General features: G+C 39.3%; 1 protein-coding gene across 4 annotated transcripts in view; it reads left to right on the top strand.

Annotated features, from left to right (window-relative positions):
- LOC134478152 (uncharacterized) overlaps positions 1-24,773 on the top strand; it is a 157,108-nt gene that overhangs the window by 40,468 nt on the left and 91,867 nt on the right. For 2 of the 4 annotated variants that reach the window (XR_010050635.1, XM_063258526.1), the window contains exon 1: positions 12,118-12,279. The exons of the other annotated variants lie outside the window; for them this stretch is intronic. The gene's annotated coding sequence lies outside the window, so the exon portion shown is untranslated. Of the gene's footprint in view, positions 1-12,117; positions 12,280-24,773 lie in introns of those variants that run through there. 4 annotated transcript variants of the gene reach the window in all.

The raw sequence follows: 24,773 nt of genomic DNA, 5'->3' as shown, positions 1-24,773 counted from the left end.
GAAATGCTGGCTCACCACATCCTAGTTCACACCCATTACCTGGATAATTGTAAACAGCCTTCCACCTGGTTTCTCTATGACTATCACTGTAATATCAAGCTACTATGAAGTCAAAATGATTAAAGTGTCTTTATTTCTCAAATTCCAGGAAAATTTTTTTTGCTCCTTCAAGAACTAGATTAGTGGGGCTGGGGATTTAGCTCAGCGGCATAAGCGCCTGCCTTGAAAGCAGGCAGTTGTGAGTTCAATCCCTGGTACCGATAAAAAACCGAAAAAGACAAAACAAAACAAAAAAAGAACTAGATTAGTTATAACCATTCTTTGGCACAAATTAGGTATGAGAGATAAACCAAATTCCTGCCCTCTTTTAGTCTATAGAAGGATAGATAGACAAGTGAGCCAGCCCTGACACAGCAGGGTGGCCAGCACTGTCACAGGTATGACAGTTTACAGAAGCGTTTACATTTAAATAGTATCCACATCATGTAACTATGAAAAGTGTACTTGAGTTCAGCCTCCCTTTCCTTATTTTCTAGTGTGGTTAGGAGATGATATGGGGTCACCCATGTCAGGGACATGGCCTTCCATCTGGCATATGCTCAAGGCATTTAAATAATGGTTTACATATTGAGCAAGATCACTTCATTAGTCTTAGCATCAGAGATTGACTGGGGTAACCAATGATTATACTTAAATTCAAGTCTGGGTCGGCAACGGGAAAAGGAATATTGTTCTGGGTGTACAACTGCGGGGAGGACATCTTCCTAACTCCTCCTTGAATGTTAAATAATTGTTTTCCTCTTGGTGTTTTCCACAGGACTTTGTTTATACTGCGAATTCAGCTGTCATCATATCACATCTTAGTTGTCTTTTTGATAGTGTAAGCTACACTTAAATTTTCATCTTTGTATTCCTGCCACTTCTGAGAAGTTGGCAGACTATGCAAGTATTCAAAGATTATTTCATCTGAGGAGACAAACAGCATGATCTTTTGAATCAAAGGGTGTGGGATTAATCTCAGATCTTCCATTTAAATAGTGAATGACCTCAAACACATTAAATTACTTCTCTGACCCACAGGTGACATGGCTCCCGAATGTAAAAAGAATTACCTGCCACATAAGATTTGCAGGATTTAGCCAGAGGCTGCTGGTAAATTTTTAAAGTTTCAACATATATAAGCATTACTATTAATGAAATCCTCATTAATTTGAACCCAGGATACCATCACAAATCTTTTAGGAGTAAAAGAACTGAACAGTTGACAGATAGTAGCTGAATTCACAAGCATTTAGTTCCAGCAAACCCAGAAAGATATCCAGGAAAACATACCCAGTTCTTTTCATCTCATCCAATGAATATATGCTGAGAGTCAGCTCTCTGGAGGGAAAAAGTGTTAGGAAATGGGCTTTGAATGAAACATGCCCAGCCCTGGCCCTCCTGAAATGCATACGATCTAACAATATGACATTTTCCATCACATGTTTTATGGAGAGAGAGAGAGAGAGAGAGACGAGAGAAAGCAAAAGTGAAACGGAGGAAAAGTACTGGCTAGAGCCAATCTTACCATGTTTTACTAAACTGCATGAACAAGGCTGAGTCTTGTTTTGATTTTGTCACTCCTGCTCCTAGCCCAGGAAATAACACACTATTAGTGATCAATCACTCCTGGTGTCATTCTCATTCAAATGACCTCGAGACCCTATGAAGACACTTTCTACTCCCAATCATAGGTTTCTGGTGTTTATTTTTTGTTTTGCTTTTTTTCCAATTCCTTCTCATTACTATTTGCATTTGACAATCTGATAATCAACTAAGTAATAAATTTCTCTATCTTGGATAGAGAAAAATTAAAGAAATACTATAAATTTGATAAGAATAAAGGTGGTTACCCCTCATTTTCTTTCAACTATCATCCAGGGGTTTTTGTTACTTTTAGTCCTTAATAGAATGTTGCAATTTAGGAATCATTAAGTTCATTCTACAAACAGAAAGCTAACATTCAAGTCATCTGAAAGATCTTGCTAATTTGGTAGGTGACTTCACTGGGAACCTATTACAGACCCACCTGCGGTGGACCCTATGCACTGTCCACCTGCAGTGCTTTCTGTGGGAGGCAGAAAAAGCCTTTCTAAACTGTCCACACCTAATCCCTACTGCCTGGTAATATGTTACCTTACAGGGAAAGGTAGGGATTAAATTCAAAGATGAAATTATCTGACGTAAAGGAAATAAGGGAAGCCATACGGGTCATAGTTATGTCAGATGAGAAGGACACAACCCAACTTTCCTGTCTTCCAGGATGAGAGGGAGAGGCCACAAACCAAGGTATGCAGGTAACTTCAAGAAGTGACAAAAGGCAAGGAAACAGATTCTTTTCCTAAAAAACATAGCCTTAGTGACACCTGGACTTTAGCTCAGTGTGATACGAACTTTACGTGTGTTTCTGGAGACTCCACACTAACTGCAGGGCCCACGTAAGACACCTGAACAATGGGGAATACAAATGTATGTGGCTTAGGTCACCGAGGCTCTCTTATAAGTCATGAAAAACTAATGTATCACCTTGCCAGGCACAAAATTCTTTTAAAATGTATGCCAGGAAATAATTATGTACTATCGTTTATCATCCTATTGAAAAAGACTTTAGAAAATCTAAACTCATCAAAAGATGCATGCAGTACCAATCTTGGCAGGGGACTAAGACTTTGTGCACAAGTAAGGGGTTGGAACGGGGAGTTTAAATCAAGGATTATTAAAATAGAATATGATTGCATATTATGGCTGGGAGTTATTTCATGCCCAAAGAGAAAGCAGAAAGGGAAGAGGAAATAAAAATCTTTAGGCTGTGTGTCAATGAAAAGGAAACAGCAGACTCAAATGCTTTGTTTTTTAATTACAGAGAAGAAAGAAGCATGAAAACAGAAATAATCAAGCAGGGAACATCTTTTATCATTCTTTTCAGCTCTGATCTTCGCATTAAATTAATCCAAGAGGGAAGTTTTCTTCCCTCTGTGCCTTATCCAAACAATCATTTCAGCTTTTTGAAAAATAAATAATACAAATAGGTTTTGTGGAGATCTTGCATTCATTCATGAAAATAATAGACACATCTGAATTATTTATAAAGCCAATTATTTTTTGCACAGACAGTGAGTGACAGGTAATGGGGCAGGAGAGCTTTGCTAACAATTTCTCTTTTAAATATGTGAAGAAATCTGTACCAGGTTTTAAAAGTCAATAATAAATCTGCCATCGATTAATATAAACTCTTGAAAAGAGGCCAGTCTAGTTGTATCTCTGTTATGTATCCCTCTCCACATATATCCCCAAATAACTGACTTCTGTATGTGAACATGGGATGATTAAAGAAGAAAAACTTCATATGAGGATGTGAAGATAACCAGGCATCTTTATGGTAGGTGAATGTATTTCCTTCTCCATGGTGGTTTCTTTCAGACTTCTGATTGCAAACCTATGTAAAGATGTGTGATCTATCAATATTATTTTGAATTATATTCCAGCAAAAAAAGCTCTTAAAAGCTAAGAGCTAGAAGGACTGATATAAGGTCATGAAATATTTAAGGTTCACTTATTTTCCAGAAGTCCAAAGAAAAAAAAGTTGATTCTCAGTCCAAGCATTTTTTAGCTTGCCTCTTGCCTGTCCTTTGTTAGGAAATACTCTTCTGAGTTTAAGAAATCTTAAGACTGAGGTTTGTGGTAGCAGACTCACTCTTCCTATCAATGAAAAAAATTGGGGGATTGATCAGAATGACTGATACCCTCTGAGAGGTAGACTTATATGACAGAGGTGAACGTGCATCCAGATCTTCAGTGGATGTTTGTAAATTGTTTTCCAAAGAGATTGTACCAACCCCAGTCCCACTGACAGCATCGAAAAGACTGGTTTCCCCAGTCTGTAATTCAGTAACAATCTTGCTGGTTATTGCTACTCTGTCAGGAATGAAAAAATTCCATTCAGTGCTTCAGCAAACATTTGTGTAGTTAGACATTTGCTCAACAAGTACTTGGCAGCAAATATATTTTTCAATAAAAATAGTTATTATAAGCAAGATTTTACCAGTTACCTATTGTTATGAGCTCCCAAACTTTCTAACTTAAAGCTTTCTGTTACTATTTTATCTCATGATTCTGTAGATTAGGGATATTGACAGTATGTATTGAGAATTACGTGTCTGTGTCCAACAATAGTTGGGCTGAATCTACTACAAGGAGTCTTAGCTAAGAAAACCTCTCTCTCTCTATCTCTTTCTCTGTTTGTGTTTCTCTCTTTCTTTGTCTGCCTCTCTCTTCTTCCTTTCTCCTTCTCTCTTTCCCCTCTCTTTTCGCTTCACTTTCTCTTTTGTCTTTTCTTTCTCTAAAGTCTCTGGCTTCCTCTGATTTTGTACTTTTCAATGCCCTTCTATACAAAGGTCTCCATTTACTTGAGGGGGGTTTCACACAAATCTAAACTTAAAGAGGAAGAAGCAGGTGAGGAAAACAGAAGATTAGTGGTTAAAATGTTTTCAGTTGTGCTTTATAGAATTTAAAAAGACATTTAAAAAATCCTTACAACTGTGTTAATTTTATGATTTGTGAAACATTTCATGCTAACGTAGAATCTTATGATAGTCTACATATAGAATATTTTGTTATAATAAATAAGAATAGTTATTTTCTCAGCTTCTACTGAGTGTTTTCTGTACAACTGATAATAGTAGAGAAATTGTCTTCTTTTGATGAATGTGAGCTACAGATTATATTAAATTGGAATTAAAAATGGTACCCATCTGTAATCCCATTCCATCAGGAGGCTGAAGCAGATCTCAAGTTCATAGCTAGGCTGAGCAAACTTCAGATCCTGTCTCAAAAACAATAAAACAACAACAAAATGGGCTTGGATGTAGCCCTATGGTAGAGTTCTTGCTTAGAATTTGAAAGGCCTTGGATCCAATCATAGTACCTTAAAATATTTTTTAAAAGAAGTAGATACTAAATATTACTTCCCAACAAATTAATTTCTTGTCTCCACTAGGCTTGTGCACTGAGGAATCATAAAGTGTCACTAATTAATTCTCCAAATTCTCTTACACTCTGGAAAAGTAGTCATGAGTGTAGAATAGACGGTTCTTACCTAATCTCTGGTATTAAGGCAAGATGCTTTTGAGAAATTTCTAGATGAAATTTTTAGATGAAATCATAAAGAGAAAGAAGAATGCAATAGAGAAAGAGCACTGCGTAGGGGGCAGGATCTTAGAGGGAGGCCAGATGGGAGGGGTAAAGGCAGAGTTGGGGCCAGGGTGAGTGTTTTGGTGAAAGCTCAGATTTCCTGAAGTGGGGGAGAGACCTGAAGACCAAGACTTGAAAAGAGGCCACGTAGCTACTGACTGAAAAGCACAGGAGCACAGCACAAAACAAGGTCAGAGCAGCACCCTCCCAGAGGGCCACATGGAGGGAGGACACCAGTCTACCCTAGGACTCAGGAAGTATCTAACGACTAGAGTCACTGGCTCTAGGTCCTCTCTCTTCACACTCCCAATCCCACCTGGGGTCCAGGGTCCAGGCTTTTTAAGTAGTGTTTACCTCTTCTCTTCCAATCTCCTTCTTTATGTGTGGAAAACACTGGGAAAACATTTTAAATGCTGGAAGATTTCTCTTTGAAACAGTTACAGCATTCAGAACTAGAGCAGGAAAGAGAAACAACTGTGTATTTTTCTTGAAGAAAGGGATTTAGTGTAAGAAATTAGGTGCTGACAAAATAAATAGAAAAGCTAGGCGGAGTGGAAGTCAGTTCTGCTACTGAACTATTGATCTCAAGAACCAACTTTCCTTGCTGCAAAGCAGACATCAGACCCCAGCTGGAGCAGCCCCTGGAGCTGGTGACAGGACACTGCAGCCTGGACTGCTGGCTCCTGAAGGGTGACATCTGTTGGAACTTTGAGGACATGGCTCTATTCCCTCTTCCTAACAAATCTTGACTAAGTACATCTTGTTGACAGAAGACCAATTACATGCATAGCCCTATCACAAGAAAGCCAGGGTTAAATTGTTTCCCCACTGGTGATTGCTGCAATGTATAATAGGCAGTGAGAATGGTTGCTGAAAGCCAATAGATAATGTTCCTTCTACTAGGAATCTCCTTTTCCTGGGAGAACATGGATGAATAAGTATAGGAAGAAAAATGCTCAGTGATCTCCAGGAATAACTGACAACTATTACCCAATAGATAAAATTTGAAATAACTAGTACTGAGTGGTGATGATGTACATTGTTTTGTTGGAGGGGATGGAGGCTTTAAGCAGACAGTACTTTGTTCTGTTTGTTGAGATGTTGAAAAATATTATAAAGAATAAAGGAGGTCAAAATATTTCATTCACAGTTCACTAAAGAACTTACACGAATAGGGTTGTTTTACAGGTGGATTATGTGTGACAAGTGCTTTCACCTGTCATGAGAGGTCTGATTCTTGTCTGCAAATATGTAACTGTTATCCATTAAGTAATATACTAATTACTTCACAGGCATACTATCATTACATATGTGTGTGGTGATTACCTGGAACTGAATATATCGCAGGGCAGAAAGCATAGTTGTTTAGCATTAGGAGATATTTATTTTACTTCCCATCATGAACCTCTGGGTATCTTGGCTTCTGATTATGTAAAACTAAGAGTAGGGGCTTGAAAAATTTCCCAAATACCTTATTTCCTAAACTTTTACTTTGTTGTTCTATAATTTTATAAATTGACTATCTCGATTTAGATGTAAGCATGACTATACTGACACTCCCCAACTTAGTTTGAAATCCAGAAATTACTTAGAACTTTGAACTATTCTATTGTCCCTCTCAAGACAGCAAACTTTGATGGGGCTGCCTTTTCTCCACATCTCACTGCACAGATTCCTTTTTGTCCCTGAGGTAAAAAGAAATCAGAACAATGTACTTATTTTTCAGAAAGAAATTTTGCAGTCATGGAAACATCTCTTGAAATCACCCTGCATGACCTTTTGCAGAGAGCAAAATGTCCTGCAATGCAGCATCCACAACACAGTACATTTAAAATCTGTCACCGGTATTTTGCAAATACCGTGGGAGAAGCTGAGGGCCGTGTCCTCTTTTGGGACAACATAAGCATTTTGACCTGCAGGGGACTCCACCCACATCCTTCCATCCAACATTCTCTGCTGCTGCAAAACAAGAGAACTCTCCTCTGCAGTGTGAGACTTCTTAGTTGAAGAAAGTTTCCTAACAATAAAATTTAACAATCTTCAGTTCTTACCCATAGCAATTGCTTGAAATGGAAGCTGGGCATTCATCGGCTGCTTTTCAAAATATGAAAAACAAAGATTTCCCAGGCTTTGCAAGAGGACCAGCTGTGGCTGTGCTAAGAGGACTCGTATAGTGCCGCCCTGTGCCTTCAAAGACAGTGGAGAAATTTGAATTTGTATCGGGCATTTTTCCCTCCCAGCTGCAGAATTACCCTATTTTTCTAACACAAAGATATTTTGCTTATACTGCTGCTTATTCTATCCTTTCTGCCCCTGGAGAAATGTACTGAGTGCCATGTTTCTAGAAAAATCTCAGTCTTTCCACAATGAGCATGCTGAGTGACAATCTTTTCTATAAATCCACTAAGAAAGACATCAAGGCTCTGACATATTTAGGTCCAAATGCCTACCAGTATTCTTATCTCTCTTCAAAGAAATTAACGCAGATGCCTGAATGTTGGCTTAGTATGGTATTATTGGCATGAGAAAGCACAATTAAGTAGAGATAGATTTGGAAAGGTTGAAGAAAGTGCTATAGCTAGAAGGAGAGCAAAATTGGGAAAAGAAAACAGTAATCAGAAAAGCCATTAAAACCAGGAGAGTTTTCTGTAGCAAGATATAAAAAGATGTGTACTTTCCCTCCGTGATCCTTCTTCTATGTCTTCTTCACTCCACCTATACATGGCTCAGTGCTCAGTGGTAGCATTGCCCTGATTAGTTCCCCTTCTCAGATGGCCACGTTTGTTTGTAGGGCGTTAGAAACCCTACCTCTTACGGACTGTAAGCCTGTGTCTCCCCAGGATTTATAGGCTGAAATTCTAACCTCCAGTGTGGTGGTGAGTCCCTCCGGGTCATGATGATGGAATCTTCATTCTTTATAAAAACAGACCAGAACCTCACTCCTTTTCTGTCCTGAAGCAGTGGGTGGGTGGGAGGAGCACTCAGCTGTCAGCAGCCTAGAAGGGGCCTTTCACAGGACCTGACCCTGATGAAATTCCAGGCTCCAGAACAGTGAAAAGGAAGTTTCAGTTGCAGCTACTTAGGGTGGAATATTTTACTACTGTAGCCCAAGCAAAGACATTACCTTTTTTCACAAGGAAGACTGTTCACAAGGAAGTTACTAGAAGAATACAAAGGGCACGACGAGTCGCATAGACTGATGCCTACTGACCACATCTTCCACTCGTGTGCTGCGTGCATGTTCCTGGATGCTCTATTCCAAAGCTGAAGGGTTTGTGGCCTCAGGAAGCTCTCAATCTAGGGATGAGTGAACTGGCCACTTCTGCTGAGAAAGGCAGGTGGTGCTACTTCTCGGGCAACACGCGGTTAGGGTGGCTTAGTGAGTAAAGGAGACATGACTTTTTGCTGGGTGTTTGAGGTAGTGCAGTGTCTTGTCAGCAGATCAAAAGCATAACAAAGCAAATATGCAGTGAGGTCAGGGTTAGAGAAACCTACTTAGAGCAATGACGTATGCAAAATCACGGAGAAATGCATCTATAGAAAGTTATTAATGATCTGATAGAGTCGAGTGTCCAGTTACAGAGACAGAGTGGTACCTTGGTTCATGGACTTAATGCTTTCCATGATCCTGGTCACAAACCCAATTGGATGAGAAATGAATCAAATTTTCCCAGAAGGTCAAGACTGAAGCTAACCATTGAATTTGTCCTATTCGGTTTGCAACCAGAGTTGTGGGGAGAACTAAATTCACTAACAGAGGCACCAACGTAATTGAAGAGATACAGGATTAAAGAGCCATTTACCAGAACAATGGAATTTCCCCTCATCATTGCACAGCTACACTGGTTCCTTTCTGATTGAGAGTTTTTCCTTTATCTTCTAGTTATTGTTCTTCTCAAATCATTGATGCAACCATTAGGTTCTTAGAATGCCTTATATGGAACTTTTATTTTCAAGTAGATCTTCCAAATCCTGGTTTATTAGCGTATATGTAGAGATGACAGGTGCTTTTTAGGGAAAGAAAACCCATGTCACAGAAACAGGCTTGAGCAGAAAGACCTGATGTGTGTGTGGGTGGGTGCATGGAGGAAGACTGGCTCAGTACTGCCTTTCCACAGAGAGTATGAAGGTGTCCTGAAGCTGCCCAAGACAAGTAGAAGAACTAATAGGAAAATGAATGGAAATCTTTCTTTCTCAAGTGATAGTGATAGTCTGCTGCTGGAGCTATACAGACAGAATGAGAAAAATATGTGAGGATTTCAAATCTGTGGATTACCAAGGACAAGTATAAAAGTGGGGAGATTAGGACCAGCGATAGTGTAATGGACAGGTTTAAGGTAATGTGGAGCCTTAGAAATAGGTTAGGATTGGGTAAGACTTAAAATTGTCCAAGCTCCAAGATGAGGTAAAGGATTGGGACAATAATGCAGTGGCCATAGATGTTGACTAATTAATAATTTGATTATGATATAGCTCTTGTGAGTCGCTAACAAACATGGCTTCTCCAAACATCACGTGTTCTTTGAGCTAAGAATTATCAGTAATAAGGCAGGGTGGAGGTGCTGGAAAGAGAGGTTTTGTTTCTGCCCAGATCAAAATTCAGTGTGTGTTATTTTGTTGGAAATGTTAGAAATAGTACCCTAAAAGAGATTTTCTTACTCATAAGTCTGGTAAAGCAAAAATTTTATCAATTTTGCTGAAGCCCTGGGAAACCAGAGGAAATTGATAAGGAAGTAGATATCAAATTTCCAAGCAGGAAAGCATAAGTATTTTCAAATCTACTGATGACCTTTAGAGTCTGGGGAATTCTCAACATCTACGTTTAGTCTGCTTGCTGAGCATTGGGTAAAGGTGCTCAGTAGCATTTCTGTTTATTATATTTCAATAAAATATTATGTTTAGAGTGCTTACCTGTTTCAGATATTCCTGGGAGTTTCAGTGAATGACAAGACAGACTGCTATCCTTACTTTTTCATGAACATAATCGCGTATTTTCAATACATGAACAATTTTATTGTTGAAAAGGTTTTTTTGTTTTGTTTTGTTTTGTTTTGTTTTTTTAATTTTTATTTTGAAAGTATACAACAGAATAAGTCAGAATAAAGCCAACTAAGATCGTACAGTGAAACTGGTACAGAACTTCACAGCAGGTTACCGGGATAACAGTATCACAGTATATTTACAGTATATTTTGTTATCTTTATAATAGTTGTTCTTTCAATCCCGTATATCAAAATGAGATGAAATATAGAACACTATAGAACTTACCATAACAGAATATTGAAAAGAGCAGTACCACTAATAAGAAAAGAGCATAACAGTAATAAAAATATTTGCCTTCAAAGAAATGGTAGAAGGAAGTCCCCCTTATTTGCTATGGTCAACCTCCCAGGAGATGCTCAGATATCTGGTTCCCACTTGCTAATGGACCGGGAGGGGGAGGAGAAGGAGCATAGGGGAGTGGGATATTTGACTCTAGGCCATGTAGCAGTAGGTTCACTATTGGTAAGCAGGGAGGCAGAATGGTCATTTGTTTTGACTGCATCCTCAGTTCCATCATGGTGTGGATTTCAGGAGACACTGCTAGTTCTCCCCCTGGAAGGGCTGCAGTCTGCAACCCTGCCTCCGCTTACTAGGGAGGGGAGGTGCTGGATTGGCTTCCCAGAGTCCTAAGTTCCAACATGGCGTGGATCTCAGGAGACACTGCTAGTTTTCCACCGGAAGGACTGTTTTATAATTTTTATTCCCTTGTGAGCAAGTGCACCATGTTGAGGCTAAGAGCAGAAAATCATTTTATAAAGGCAGGAAGCTAGGCTGATCTTGCAGTGATTTACCAGAGTTGTAGGGCAGTGAGTCAGTAATGGAAATTCCAAAAGGGACTCAGCTCAGTGCAGAGTACAGTCGGGAAGCCACAGTTCTGGGAAGGATCGCTTGTACCATGGCAAGGCTAAGGTGTGTCTGAAGCTAGAGAACAGTGGGCAGATCTGAAAGCAATGGACGTGGCTGTGAGCAGATTTAAGGTCCAAAGGTAATAAAAATGGAAGCAAAAATGGATAATCATTGCATTGAAGATTGGAACCAAAGGAAAAACCAGCTCATGCGCATGTCTGCCAAGGTACTGTTATGATTCTGGCCTCACTGTAAGGTCTTTTAGGGCAACAGAGACGTACAGACAACTACTCATTCTTTCTGCAGCCTTTTTGAAGAATCTGTTCAACTGACGCTCACAGAAAGGAGCAGCTCCAGACAGATTCTCCGTGGATACTCCTCCAGATGTCTCCGTGGGTAACACAGAGGAAAGGCAAGAGATGCCCTTGCTCCAAGGCTGTGATAAACACTCATTTGGGCAGTGTGGCATGGAGTGGAGTAACGAGGAATGAGTCCTGCCTCTGATTCTTCCTGCACTCGACCAATGACAGGGAAACACAGATGAACCAAGAACGTCCATCTAAAATTTCACAAAGCACATAATGTGCAGCAATTTACATCTTATCTATTATTGAAATGTTGGTCCATCACACATTTGTAAGGAGGAAAAATATTTTAAGTGCAGTAAACAGTCAAAGCATGACAGTTCTTGAAGACATTAACCAGACTCAGCCAATTGGGTTCTTAAACATTAATGTTGAAAATGCCTGACCACAAAGTACTCATAGCTGGAGGAGGATTTTAAACTCAAGGTCTCCACTGACACTTTGCTTTGATTATGGCTTCTGCCAATAGATGTGATCAGTGTTCCGCTTGCCTGGTGGAACCTCCTATATTGTCATCTGCAGCTGTCACTTTCTGAGGCCTTGCAAACTCAGAGATCATTGAAGTGGCATGCCACGTGATCCAGATTTGACAGACAATCACTGACTAAAAATATCTGTCCCGCTCAGTGCCGATGTTCTAAGAGGATATTTTCAGCTTCTTGTTCTTTCTCCCTCTCTGTGATGACACTGTACCCGGTGAGTTAAAAGCAGCAGAAGATGTGGCTTTACTGAAGGCAGCAGGCTACTGTGGTCCACAGCCTGCCAATGGGAATTTGGGTCACAAGCAGGAACCAAGGTAATTCTGTGAAGGTCTCATCTTGCTTGATCCTTGGACCTGTCAATGTGCACTCTTAACTTCTATGCTTCTTAGACAGCTGTAACTCTTCTCTCCAAATGGCCTTTATTTAGAGCTGATGTCACTATTGCTTAGTTGGATAGGTTTGATCTGACTTCTTTCTGGTTCATTATAGTCTCTCTTGACTCATCCTTAATTGGTATGTCAGAGATTAGGACTTTGCATGATTTCTCAAGTTGACGAGTAGTAAATGGTATGGGCAGAGAAGGCTGGATACCTTATGAGAATTAGGCGTCAAGACATCATCACAAATCAGCCTATGATCTCAACTTCTCTATTGCATGCTTTAGGTTTTTTAGCAGAGTAATAAGCAGCAAGCAGGATAAAAACTCAACTTTTAAACTGTCTTGCCTTGTGAATTATACTTACATAGTCTTACACTCCAGGCTTTGGAATTTTAACTGCAGCTAGTGTTGAGATTTACCCATTCTAGTGTCTGACTTTATAACTGCATGCTTTATATTTTGGTTATTTGTGCTGAAAATACTTGTTTCCAAACTGAGTTCCACCTGAATAAAGACTATACCAGGATAGCAATAAATCAGCTTTCCCGATTTATTAAATTTTCAAATATCCTTCTTTTATTCTATGTCTAGAAGCCCAAGGTTATGTTTAACTGTTTGACCTTTATAACATATATACTATATTTACCAACAATTGGTTTTGCCAAATACTTTATCATAATTGGGGATGACAAAAGTGTAATAGCAAATTTCCCTTCCACCTGTGAATTCTCAATGCTTAAAATTGCATTACATCCTATCAATAATGAGGACCTCAGTAATCACCCAGACAATGAGGCCAGTCAGAAAGCCTGTAATCAGTGGTATCAGTCTGTTCTGGTTTGGATAAGGTCTGCCTGCATCCCCTTGAGTTCAGTATTGCAAGCTTGATCTCTAGCGCGGCCTCATGAGAAGTTTGGGGACCACAAGAGTTGAGGCTTATGGGGAGGTCTTTGAGTGTTGCATTTGGAAGGGATTGAGGAAGTTTGCATAAAACTCTTGAGTTAGTTCTTGTAAGAGCGGGTTGCTATCAAAGAGCGAGAGCGGCTCCTCTCTGTTCTCTTGTCCTGTCTCACCACACGTAACCTCTCCTCTCCCGTGTGTTGCTACCCTGATACCATCTTCCATGGTGTGTTACAGCTGGAGCACCTTACCAGAGGCCAAAATGATGGGATTACCTAGTATTAAATTTCACCCTCTTTCTTATGAAGTATCCAGGTTCGGGTATTTTTTTAACTGAAAAGAAAACAGATCAATTCCAGGTCTCATAATACTTTTGGTATTGGTCAGAGATTTATTTGTCTTCACCCTGAGAGACTGTGGCAGGAATAAAGTTCTCCAGTTCTATTATATAAGATAACGATGCTGATCTTACTAGAAATATCTCTTCCTCCCTGGCTTTGAAAAAAGCCTGCCTCATTGGGAGCTCTGCCTTGGCGAGGGTCACACAGTAAGGAGGAAAGGGTAGTCTTCAGCTAACAGCAAGTGTCAGTCTGACTCCTTCAAGAACTGAGTGCCACCAACAAGTGAGCTAGGAGTCAAACTTTCAGGGGAGTACAGCCCTGGTCGTCACTTGGACTTGCATTGATGTTTTGCAAAAGGGCCATCTAGGTATGCCCAGATTCCTTACTTAAAGAACATATGCCATCGTAAGCTACTAACTTTCTGATAATATTAATTACTGCATGGCAATATAAAATGAATACAGATGCTTATTGAATGGCCAACGTCTATTTTTGTGACTACGTTTCTAAATTAATTAGCCACTAAATGCTTTTCTGTATATTATGTACATTACAATATTCAGAACAAAGACATGGTCAAAGGAAACTCCAACTTGATGATTCTGCTTTTATTTGCATAACCTTTACACAAGGTAACATAATATGTAATGTTACACACAACTTTAATACTGTACAGTACAATCAGCAAAAAATTTGCTACTGTATAAACAAGATGTACTCTGCCAAAAAAAGGTACTGAGGCTCTATCAACAAGATATACAGAACTGTGAAAGAAAATGGTGGATCATAAGTCAGAACAGCGAGCCTCAGTTGGAAGGCCAAACAGTCTTTTAAATAGGTATGTGGTTGAATGAGGAATATTTGTTTAGATCTTGGGACCCGGAAATTGGGTATTCTCAAAACATATACTTAAAATTGTGAGAAACACTTTGGAACTTGGCAGTGGGTAAATGCTGAGAAATTGTTGGAAGTTACAGAGACACAGTGACAGTTTTTAGCAATAATTTGAGCTGTAATGATGCTGCCCCTAAAAACCCAAAGGCTGTGGGCAATGTGTCACTGGAAACTGGATGAAGGGATGTCCCTATTATGTAATGGCAGAAAACTTGAGGAAATTTTCACCTGTGGTCACGAGGGAAGCAGAACATCGAAGTGATAAACTCTTTTGGCTAAGAAACTTTCCAGGCAGTGTTACAGGCTGACCCAGTTTTTCCTTACTGCTTGTGATAAAATATGCAGGGAGAGGTACACATTGAGGAAAATGGCTCAACACAAAGCAATCACAAATTACTGATCTTCAAAACTTTCGATTTGTTGAGATGGCAGAAGACGTTCAAATCATGAGATGGCTTCTGAGAACTATTAGCAAAATATGGCCAAAGAAAACCCCAAGGGAATCAGTGTACTATCTGTGTTAAAACTTCACCAAGATGAAAGGATCGTGATAGTATTCAGTCACAGAAAGAGTCCTTTAAAGAGAATAAGAGGATGTCTCCTGGAATCTCTCAGTCAAACCATAAAGCCTCTAGAAAGATTAATCATGGTGTCCCTCTGCTATCTCAGAAGGAACCTAAGGTGGAGACGAATTTATCTAAAAAGAAAGAAAGTGCGGCTGCCTAAGGGATGGGTCATAGAAGATGTACAAAGTCACTGAGAAAGTTACAGCAGCAAGAAACACTTCCAGTTTGAAATAAGAGTTTAGCGATAAAGTTAAACAAAAAGAGACATTAGATCTCCAAACTTTGACAGTCAGCAGGACAGTTACTATTACTGCTTGGTAGCAAGCTCGCATTTCAAAATTTTGAGTAGAATCAAATGACGGAGGTGGGGGAATTTATTCCAAGATCTTGAAAAGTAATCAAGAAACTCAGGACATTCACCCCACTGGACTTTAGAATTCCTAAGGAACACTGAGTTCTTTCATTTGTACCTTTCATTTGCTGTCTTTATATTTTTTAGCTTTTCAGTACTAGGAATGGAACGGAGGAGCTCTAATACTGAGTTGTATCCCCATCCCTTATTACATTTTGTTTTGAGACAGGGTCTACATGTCAGAAGCTGCCTTTGAACGTATTACCCACCTGCATCAGCCTCCAGAATAGCTGGGATTACAACATGCACCCCTGGGCCCAGCACCTTCCATAACACTGCCTTTTGAAACAAAAATATCTAGGGCTGAGGATTTAGCTCAGCGGCATAAGCTCCTGCCTTGCAAGCCTGAGATTGTGAGTTTGGTACAAAAAAAAAAAAAAGAAAAAAGAAAAAAAGAAAAACAATCTGAAGCTCTTTTCTTATTCCTATATTGTAGGTTGAGCGTATAGTGGGCAGATAATTTGTCTCTTCAGTTTTTCAGATCGGTGAGACTCTACACCCAAAGAAACTTACCTGTGCCTGGGTTTAATGTACAAAATGAAGTTCTGAACTTTGACTGGAGATGTTGGGAGAAAGTGGGATGTAATTTTCCATGTGGAAGGGCCTGGGTCTCCAAGGGCCACAAAGTGGCAGGCAGATTCTAATACTGTCCCATGATCCCCATGTCCTGGTACCCATGCCTGCTGTAACTAACTTTTTGTCTAATAGAATTTGACGAGAAGTACATGGTACCCTTCTGTGATAACAGCACATGAGTTTATAAGCCTGTGACACTACGCAGCTTTCTCTTTTGCATGTTATGAGCAGCTGCCTTCTGGAGAGACCAATGTGACAGTGACCTGAAGGAAGCCACTACTGGCCAACAGCCAGCAAGAACCAAGGTCCTCAGTGTGACACCCGTTAAGGAGCTGAATGCTGCCAACAAAAATGCAAGATGGTGGTACATCCATCCACAGTCAAGCTCCAGATTGGAATCCAGGTGTGGGCATGACCTGAACTGCAGCTGTGGAGATAACCTGAGTGAGCTGCACCTGGACACCTGATTCACAGGAACTGTGAGAAAATGATTATGTGTTGGTTAAAGCTTGGGTTTGAGGTAATCTTATTCAACAAAAGTTAACTGATATGTTAATTTAGTGAACTGAGCAGTTCGTGCTTTGAAAATTTGAGCAAAATAGATAAACCAATAGTCTTATTTTTAAAAGGAAAGAAAAGACCCACATATATGCAATTAGAAATGAAAAAATTTACAATGCCTTCTTGGCAACTGCAAGGTCGTGAGTTTGATTTCTGGAAAAACAAACAAACAATGTATGTACATATATATAATCTTTTGAGAACCTGTACTCTAACAAATGAGAAAATGCAGAAGAAATGGATAAATTTTTAGATACATGATCTACCAAGGCTGAACCACAAAGCTAAAAACTTTAAATAAGCAAATATCAGTCAGTGAAATTGAAGAAGTAATTTAAAAAGCTACCAACTAAAAAAAGCTCAGGTCCTGACAGATTCACTGCCAAATTCTAAAGAACTTTAGAGAAATTCTAGCACAAATTCTCCTCAAATTCTTTAATGAAACAGAAAGAGAAGCAGTACTTCCAAAGTCATTCCTGGGAGCAAGCACTACCCTCATTCTAAAAATGGAAAAGGACCCAGCTAAGAGAGATATGTGCAAACAAATTTCTTTAATGAGCACAGATGTAAAAATCATTAATAAGCTATTGGCAAACATAATGCAGCAAGTCATCAAAAAGATCATGACCAAATAGGATTCATTCCAGGGATGCAGGATTGAGTAATATATGCAAATCAATACATGTAATTCACCTTAAAATTTGAAGCAAGGACAAAAACCGTATGATTATTTCCATACATGCAGAAAAAACATTTGATAAAATTTGGTATCCATTCATAATAAAAAAGAATCCTCAAGAAAACAGGAATAGAGGGTACTTATCACATTTTGATAATGACCACTTGTGACAACCCAATGGCAAACAAATTACTTAATGGTAAGAAGCTGAAAGTTTTCCTTCTTAAATCAGGATCAAGACAAGGATGCTCACTACCACCACTTTTGTTCAGCACAGTTTTTGAAACACTAGTTAGAGCAAATTAGAAATGAGAAAGAAATGAAAGGGATATGGATAGGGAAAGAAGAAGTTAAATTATCATTATTCATGGTTGACATGATCCTTACGTAGAAGACTCTAAAAATTACATCAAGACACTTAGAACTAATAACTAAATTCAGTAGTATGGCAGGAAATAAGGTCAAGAGTCAAAAATCAATAGTGTTCCTATACAGAAATAACAAACTCACTGAGAAGGAGATTAGGGAAATAATACCTTTCACAAGAGCACCAAGATAAATGAAATACCTGGGGATTATCCAACTCAGGCAGTGGAAACCATAGTACTCTGCAAAAGGACACTGAGGTGGATATTAGAAGATGGAATGATATCCCCTTTTCCTGGGACAGAGTCATTAGAGTTCAAATGGCCATATTCTCAAAACCATTATATAGGTTTAATTCAATTCCATTCAGGATATCAATAACATTTATTAAATAACTGGAAAAGAGAATCCTAAAATTTATATGAAAATAGAAGAGATCTAGAACAACGAAAGCAATGCTGGGCAACAAGGGCAAGTCAGGGAGCATCACAAAGCAGACTTTCAGTTATATTACAAAGCTACAATGATAAAAACAGGATAGTATTTTAGTGAGAGAGAGTGAGAGAGAGACAGACAGAGAGACAGAGAGACAGAGAGCTGTAGATTGATGTAATAGAACAGAAGACACAGAAACAACTCCAGTCCCACTCTGCTATCTTATCTTTGATAAAAGGGGTCAGATCCCTTTGCTGAAGGAAAGATGTCCCCTTTAATAAATTGTGCTGGGAAAACCTTTTACATCTCAAAGCTTGACCTCAGATCCATTATTTTTACCACACACTAACCCTATAGAACGGGAAGATTTTCTTCCAGCTACTCTTCAGGCCAAAGACTAACATCTAGACTACAAAAAGAGCTCCAAAATATTAGATCATCCCCAAATTTAAAGATCCAATCAAAAAATGGTTGCCTGAAATAAATATACATTTCTCAGATGAGGAAATACAATTGACCAGTAAATACATAAAGAAGTTCAACATTGCTAGTCATTCAAAAAGTGCAAATTAAAACAACATTAAGATTCCATTTCGCTTCAGAAAGAATGACTGTCATTAAGAAATCCATCAGTAAAAAATGCTGGTGAGACTGTGGAGAGAAAGAATCCCTTCTTCATTGGTGGTGGAAGTGTAAACTGATTCAGCCACTGTGGAAATCAGTATGGAGATTCTTCAAAAACTAAAATTGGAAATTGCAACTATTTCTCTTTTGTGTATCCTTCTCAAAGAGATAAAAAAAACCCCACCCTGCCACAGCACTGCAAGTATATCTATATTTACAGCAGCACAATTCCTAACAGCTGAATCATGGAAACAACAGACGAATGGATAAAGAAAATGAGGTACCTATTAAAAAATGGAGTAGCACTCTGTCACTGAGGTAAACGTGAGGCTTTTGCAGGAAAATGGATGCACTTGTAGGGCCCAATATTAAGCGAAGTAAATCAGACACACAAGCTTGTACATTGCATTGTTTTTCTTATATGAAAATTTTAGTAAGAAAGAGGAGAGAGAGAAAAAAGAGGAAGAAGAAAAGTGATTATATTTGAAGAATACTTCTGTTGTCAGTCTCTGATTTCCCTTTGCTATGGCGTGAGAGCTCACATTGCATGATTTATACTTCCTTTGATATGATAAGGGTGGTGTTGTTCTGAGCATGGTCTATTTTGGAAGAAAGAAAAACAAATTCCAAGAATAGGGAAATCCATAAAGAAAGAGAGCCGCCCAGTGTTTATTTAAAGGGAAGAGCTTGGGAGACGTGGATTAGTAGATAGAGTGGATTTGCAATTGCAGAAATGACTTCAGTTTGATTGTGATTCTGGTTGTGCAGCTCTGTTATTGGGCTGAGTTTACTGAATCTTATATTTTAAGGCTGTGAGTCATAGGGAGTGTAGATTTTTGGTTCCATCAAGTTGTCTTACCAAAAAAAAAAAAAAAAAGTTAACCAACGTGGATCTCTCAGTATGTCTTCCTTGGTTGTCGAATTTGTTTTATTTTACAATTACAGGATGAAAGTTAATATTTTTGGCTCAGAATGCTGAAAACTCGCTTGTCTTCTAACCCATGATGCTGCTATCCAGAAATCTGCTGCATAATAATTTTTAAATACACGCAGCTGATCCCTGTTTATTTCTCTTCATAAGCTTTGAAGACCTTTGCTTTATGCCAAATGATTTAAAAGATGCATTTGATATACACTGACACAGATAATTTTGGTGACCCCTTCCAGTATGAAAACAGATGTCTAGGAAAATTCTTGGGCTATTGCATCCTTTGTTTTCCTAATTTTTGAAACTTCTTTTGCCACTGTCCTGCACTGATTTAATTTTCTTACTTTTGTCTATTATTTTCCAAAGTTTTAGTATTTTTCTTGGACATTTTTCAACTTTACAGTCCATCTAAAAACATCTGATATGTTTGTTTCTGTTTTCCTACTTTTAATTCCCAAGTACTATTTCTTTTTATCTTGCTTTCCTTTTCTTCTTGTTCCTATGCCTGCGTCACCAGACTGTGTAACAATGACAGCCTGTGGGGTCTTTATCTAGTGTCTGCTAGTTGAAAATGTCAAAGGATGTTGGGGTGGAGGTGCCAATTAAAGGACATTGTATGACAGAAAGTTCTGGGAGGTGTTTGTACCTGCTTTTTCATAATTGACCTCATTCACTGTAACAATTTTTCTTCCAAGTCCCTGAGAACAAGGTTCCTGGTGCTGATAAGCATGACATCTGAAGTCAGTGAGATCTGATCCTGGGACTTGATTGTGTTACTTCTTGGCTGGCAAGGATCTTGATCTCTCTAATGGTCTCTTTTTTCAACTATAAAATGAGTGCAATATCTTCCTACAACCACATAATTAATGACAAGGCCAAAGTAAATGATCCATAGATACACTTATTCTTGGTGGCAGGGGTATTGCCACGCTTTCTTTAGAATCAGCTAGAATAATGTTTGTACAAAGCCCTTCTTGACTGCCTTCGTGTACCTAGGTGTTTATTTTCCTGCTTTACTAGGTGTTTCTGCTGCACTTGTCCATGCTTATCTTGAACATTATTTTTGTATTCGAGTACCCTATGGAAAGATACTTGAAGGGGGACCTTAATATCTTTTCGTTTGTGTATCTCAGTGCCTAACACAGCATCTGCATCACACTAACGCTCACTCAATAATCTTTGAATGAATAAATGAATGAATCCTCAGACCAAGTCTGCATTTTGTGAGCCAAAACTTGTTTTCAGTGAAGTTTTTCTCCTATGCCTGCAGCCACACTTGCTCAGAGGCTATGGACGCATTGTTGATATAAATAGCATTTAGCAGCTTAATATGCTATAAGCCACAAGGGAGATAACTGGAGCAGAATTGCCTACAAGCACAAATGTCAATGAAAAATTTGTTCAACTCAAAGACATAATTTTCTTCTATTCTTTGGATATACAAAGATCTAGATGAAGCACAAGAATAACCTTGTGTATTAAAGAATAATCATTCTTTCAGGCCTAACTAAAACCCTACTGCTCCCGGAAAGATGTTCTTGGCAAAGCTGACCCAAACAGATTTCCTTTTCCCCTTCCATTTCTCCTTAATGCACTTTATTTTGTGCATTTTCATTGTACACTTGCCTATAGAGCACAACAGACATTACAGAGGATCTAGACATTAAGTTATAAGCTACAAGCATTTCTGCTCTTAAAGACTCACCTTGTAGTGAGGGGCTCACATAAGGCTTTGAGTATGGCTCAGAGTGGAACATGACAGCCTGATAAGTTAGACTACATTAGAGGAACAGAGGAAAAAGAGATTTGTTAGACTGGTACATAAAACCAGAGATAGGAACCCACATAGTCCACAATGGCTGCCTGCAGTTGGAAAGCCAGAGAATCCAGTAGCTGCTCAGCCCAAGAAGCAGCAAAGCAAGAGGGTCCAAGGATGCTGCCAGAGTCCAAACCCAAAGGCCTGGAAACTCCCTAGACAGTGGTAGTGTAAATCCAGGTAGAAAGGCTGAAGAAGCTGGAGTCTGATGTTCATAGGCAATGGCAGCACAAAAAGTACATCTAGTCAACTAGAACCAAGCTTGCAAGCCTGGTCCGTTTTCTCCTTCTTCCCCTCTTCCTTCCATTAGGACTATACACCTAGTAGATGATGCCACCTGTGGTCAAGGCTGATACTCCCTCTCAAATTTGCTGGCCTGTATCATAGTTTGTGTCTAGATGTCTCCCTAAAGCCTCACTCACATGCTCACAGAGTTTTTTCAGAGGTAGCTGAATCTAGAGTGTGTGACTGATTCCTAGTGCAGCGCTGGGTGCTGAGATTAAGGGTGTGAGTGTTACACCCACCCTATGGCAGGTAGCCTACATGCAATATAAGTACAGAGTGAGGCTTCTCCTCACCTTCTTTTGTTGCTTTTGCTGTCCTCCTCTGCCATAAACTATTGCCCCTTTGCCATGTACCACACTCTCTTGAAGCCAGATAATTAAGGAATAGAACCTCTACAAACTGAAAGCTAAATAAACCTTTCCTCCACTAACCTTGGGTGTCAGGTATTTTGTCTCAGCAACAAGAAAAATAACTGAGACAGCCTGTGTGCTTGTCAGCTCTAGAAATACTGCCAGTGACACATTTTGAGTGTGCTTTACTGATCTCTTGGGTCTCTCAATCTAGTCAGGTTAGAAGCCAAGATTAATTATCCTCCCGTTCATGTAAGCAGACCATCTCCTCCCTGACATCATTAGTTCCTTGGGGAGACTCCAGACAATCAGAGAGCATTTGTAGACACTAAGATGCCCATCATCATAAATGATAGAAATTGATTTTTCAATTGTCTGGAGGTTGGAAAATTCAAATTCAAAGTAGACTAATATTCCAGTAGACTTAGCATCTGGAGAAGGCATGTCCTCTGCTTTCAAGATGGTGGTTTCTCTCTGTGACATCACCTGGAAGAAGAGCAAAGCTATCCTTCAATCCTTTTTATATGGACACCTACCTCACCCACTAGGGTGATACCTCCCAAAGTTTCCCATTGGTTTCCCATTTGGTTTTTCTAAAAGGTCCCATTTAGATGGGAACAAAAGAACTTTGAGACAGAACATGAATCTGGCTACATGTGATTTTTACGCATGGCACATGGATTAATTCACTTAATATTCAATGGGAACTGGTACAAAGAGGGAGAGACAATAGAGAATTATCACATGAAGCATAATGGTGCCCTTCCAGTCTCACCACAATCTCTTGCTTCTCTTCGCTGTGAATATAGAAGTGTGGAGGCAACTGTGCACAGCTGATGGTCTTCTGAAATTCTCCACTCAGTGTCCAGGTGATCTGTGAGATGGATGTAATAACTAAGTCTCAACAGATCAGCTGTCTTGGCCTTGCCTTAAAAAGTCACTTTTCTCCAAAAGCAGAAGAGATTTGCATCTTGCTGGAAAGGAGAAGAGCACCAGGCACCAGCAGTCTGAATAAGACATATAAGGGGCTCAGAAGTAGCCGCTTGTCAGCAGTGAACATTTGGATTCCAGAAGTAGCAGCCATCAGGCAGAAGAGCCAGAAGTCCTAGCCCTGACTATGAGAGTCATGTCCTTCCTCACTCCTAAGAATCCTTCATGAGGATGAGTAGGGAAAGAGATTCTTGAAAAGACTTTATTTAAAACTGGTCAAGACAATGATGTCTAAGATCACTGAGATTTGTGACATTTCTGCAAGTTTCATATACTTATTCTTAATGGGAATGCAGGGAAGGGGTAGATTTGGTACACTGATAAATAAACAGTTAAAATGCAAATGCAGTGATATGCAATATCTACTGAGTGCTTGATCTATGGAAGGCTGGTGATACATAGATCAGTTTATTTAATAATCAAAACAAAGATATAAAGTAGCTATGTGTTATGGCTTCAACATATGTATCTACCCAAAATCCATATGTAGGAACTTAATCCAAAATCCACAGTATTAAGAGTATGGAAACTCTGGGAGATGCCCTGATTGGTGCGATAAGCATCCATATAAAGAGTTGAAGGATATTCACCCTCTTTTTACTCTTCTGCCAAGTTATGTCACAAAGATAAGCCACCATCTTGAAAGTAGAGAGCATGACCTCTTCAGATGCTGAATCTACTAGAACCCTGAATTTGAATTTTCCAATCTCCAGGCAACTGGAAAATCCATTTATATCACTTGTTAAGTTACTAAACATAAATTATTTTGTGATAGCAAAAATAGAATAATTAGAATAGAAGAGAATAATTGTATCCAGGACATTATATAAGGAAATAAAATGGATCAAACCACATACTTTGCAAAGATATGGATTGGAACCTACATGGCCTGTGGTCTGACACCAGCACATATGATTGCTTCTGAAATGGTTCAGTTTTTGATTACTGTATCTAGGAAACCTTGTCTTCTAACTAGATGTAACTTCCCAAGGTCTGAGGCTGTGCTTGCACCCCAAGATACTCAACCAGGTACTGGCAGGAGCCCCCTCTCTGCGTAAGGCTTCCCATAAGTGCCTCCTCAGACTCCATCGCCCTGATGTGCTGCTGTCTTTGTTCTTTTACCTCCTGGACACATGCATCTGTGTACTCTTGGCTTCCAATAGATTATGCTGCCTGCTGTTTATCCAAACCATCTACTCTGAGTAATTTTGACCTTGGTCCAGTCTCAGTCATCTCATGTTCCAAGCCTGTCCCTCCTTAGCAGAACTCTGCATTACTTAGTAGAACTGATCGTCATGAAGTGAATGGATGGAGGACAGCAATCCAATCAAGGTAACTCTAGTGAGCCTGAAGTCGTTCCACAGTCATCTTGAATGCTCTATCTTAATAATCTCATAATGAAATCTAGGAGATGTAACATTTACAGTGAGAATTATATAGCTAGAGCACACCACCTAATTTGCAGTATGACGGAAGAAATTAGGAAAGAGAGAAATCACTTGGGGTTCTGAGGCTTCTTGAAAGTGGCCTTTCAGCTGGTCCTTGAACTGTTCAAAGAGGGAAGGAAAAAATCTCTGTGTTTGGATGGGTGCAACAGTGGTCCTTCTATGGGGAGCATTTATTTGTACTCTACTCTGGAATATCTGAATGTTGGAAATGGGTGCCCTTTCACAGATCTGGATCTCCACTGAATGGGGCTGTTACAG

This window comes from Cavia porcellus, unplaced genomic scaffold, assembly GCF_034190915.1.
Source record: "Cavia porcellus strain 051 isolate PalLab524CR breed Dunkin Hartley unplaced genomic scaffold, mCavPor4.1 scaffold_1, whole genome shotgun sequence".
NCBI lineage: Eukaryota > Metazoa > Chordata > Mammalia > Rodentia > Caviidae > Cavia > Cavia porcellus.
Note: the sequence above shows the minus strand (reverse complement) of the source record. Positions and strands in the feature narration are given on the sequence as shown.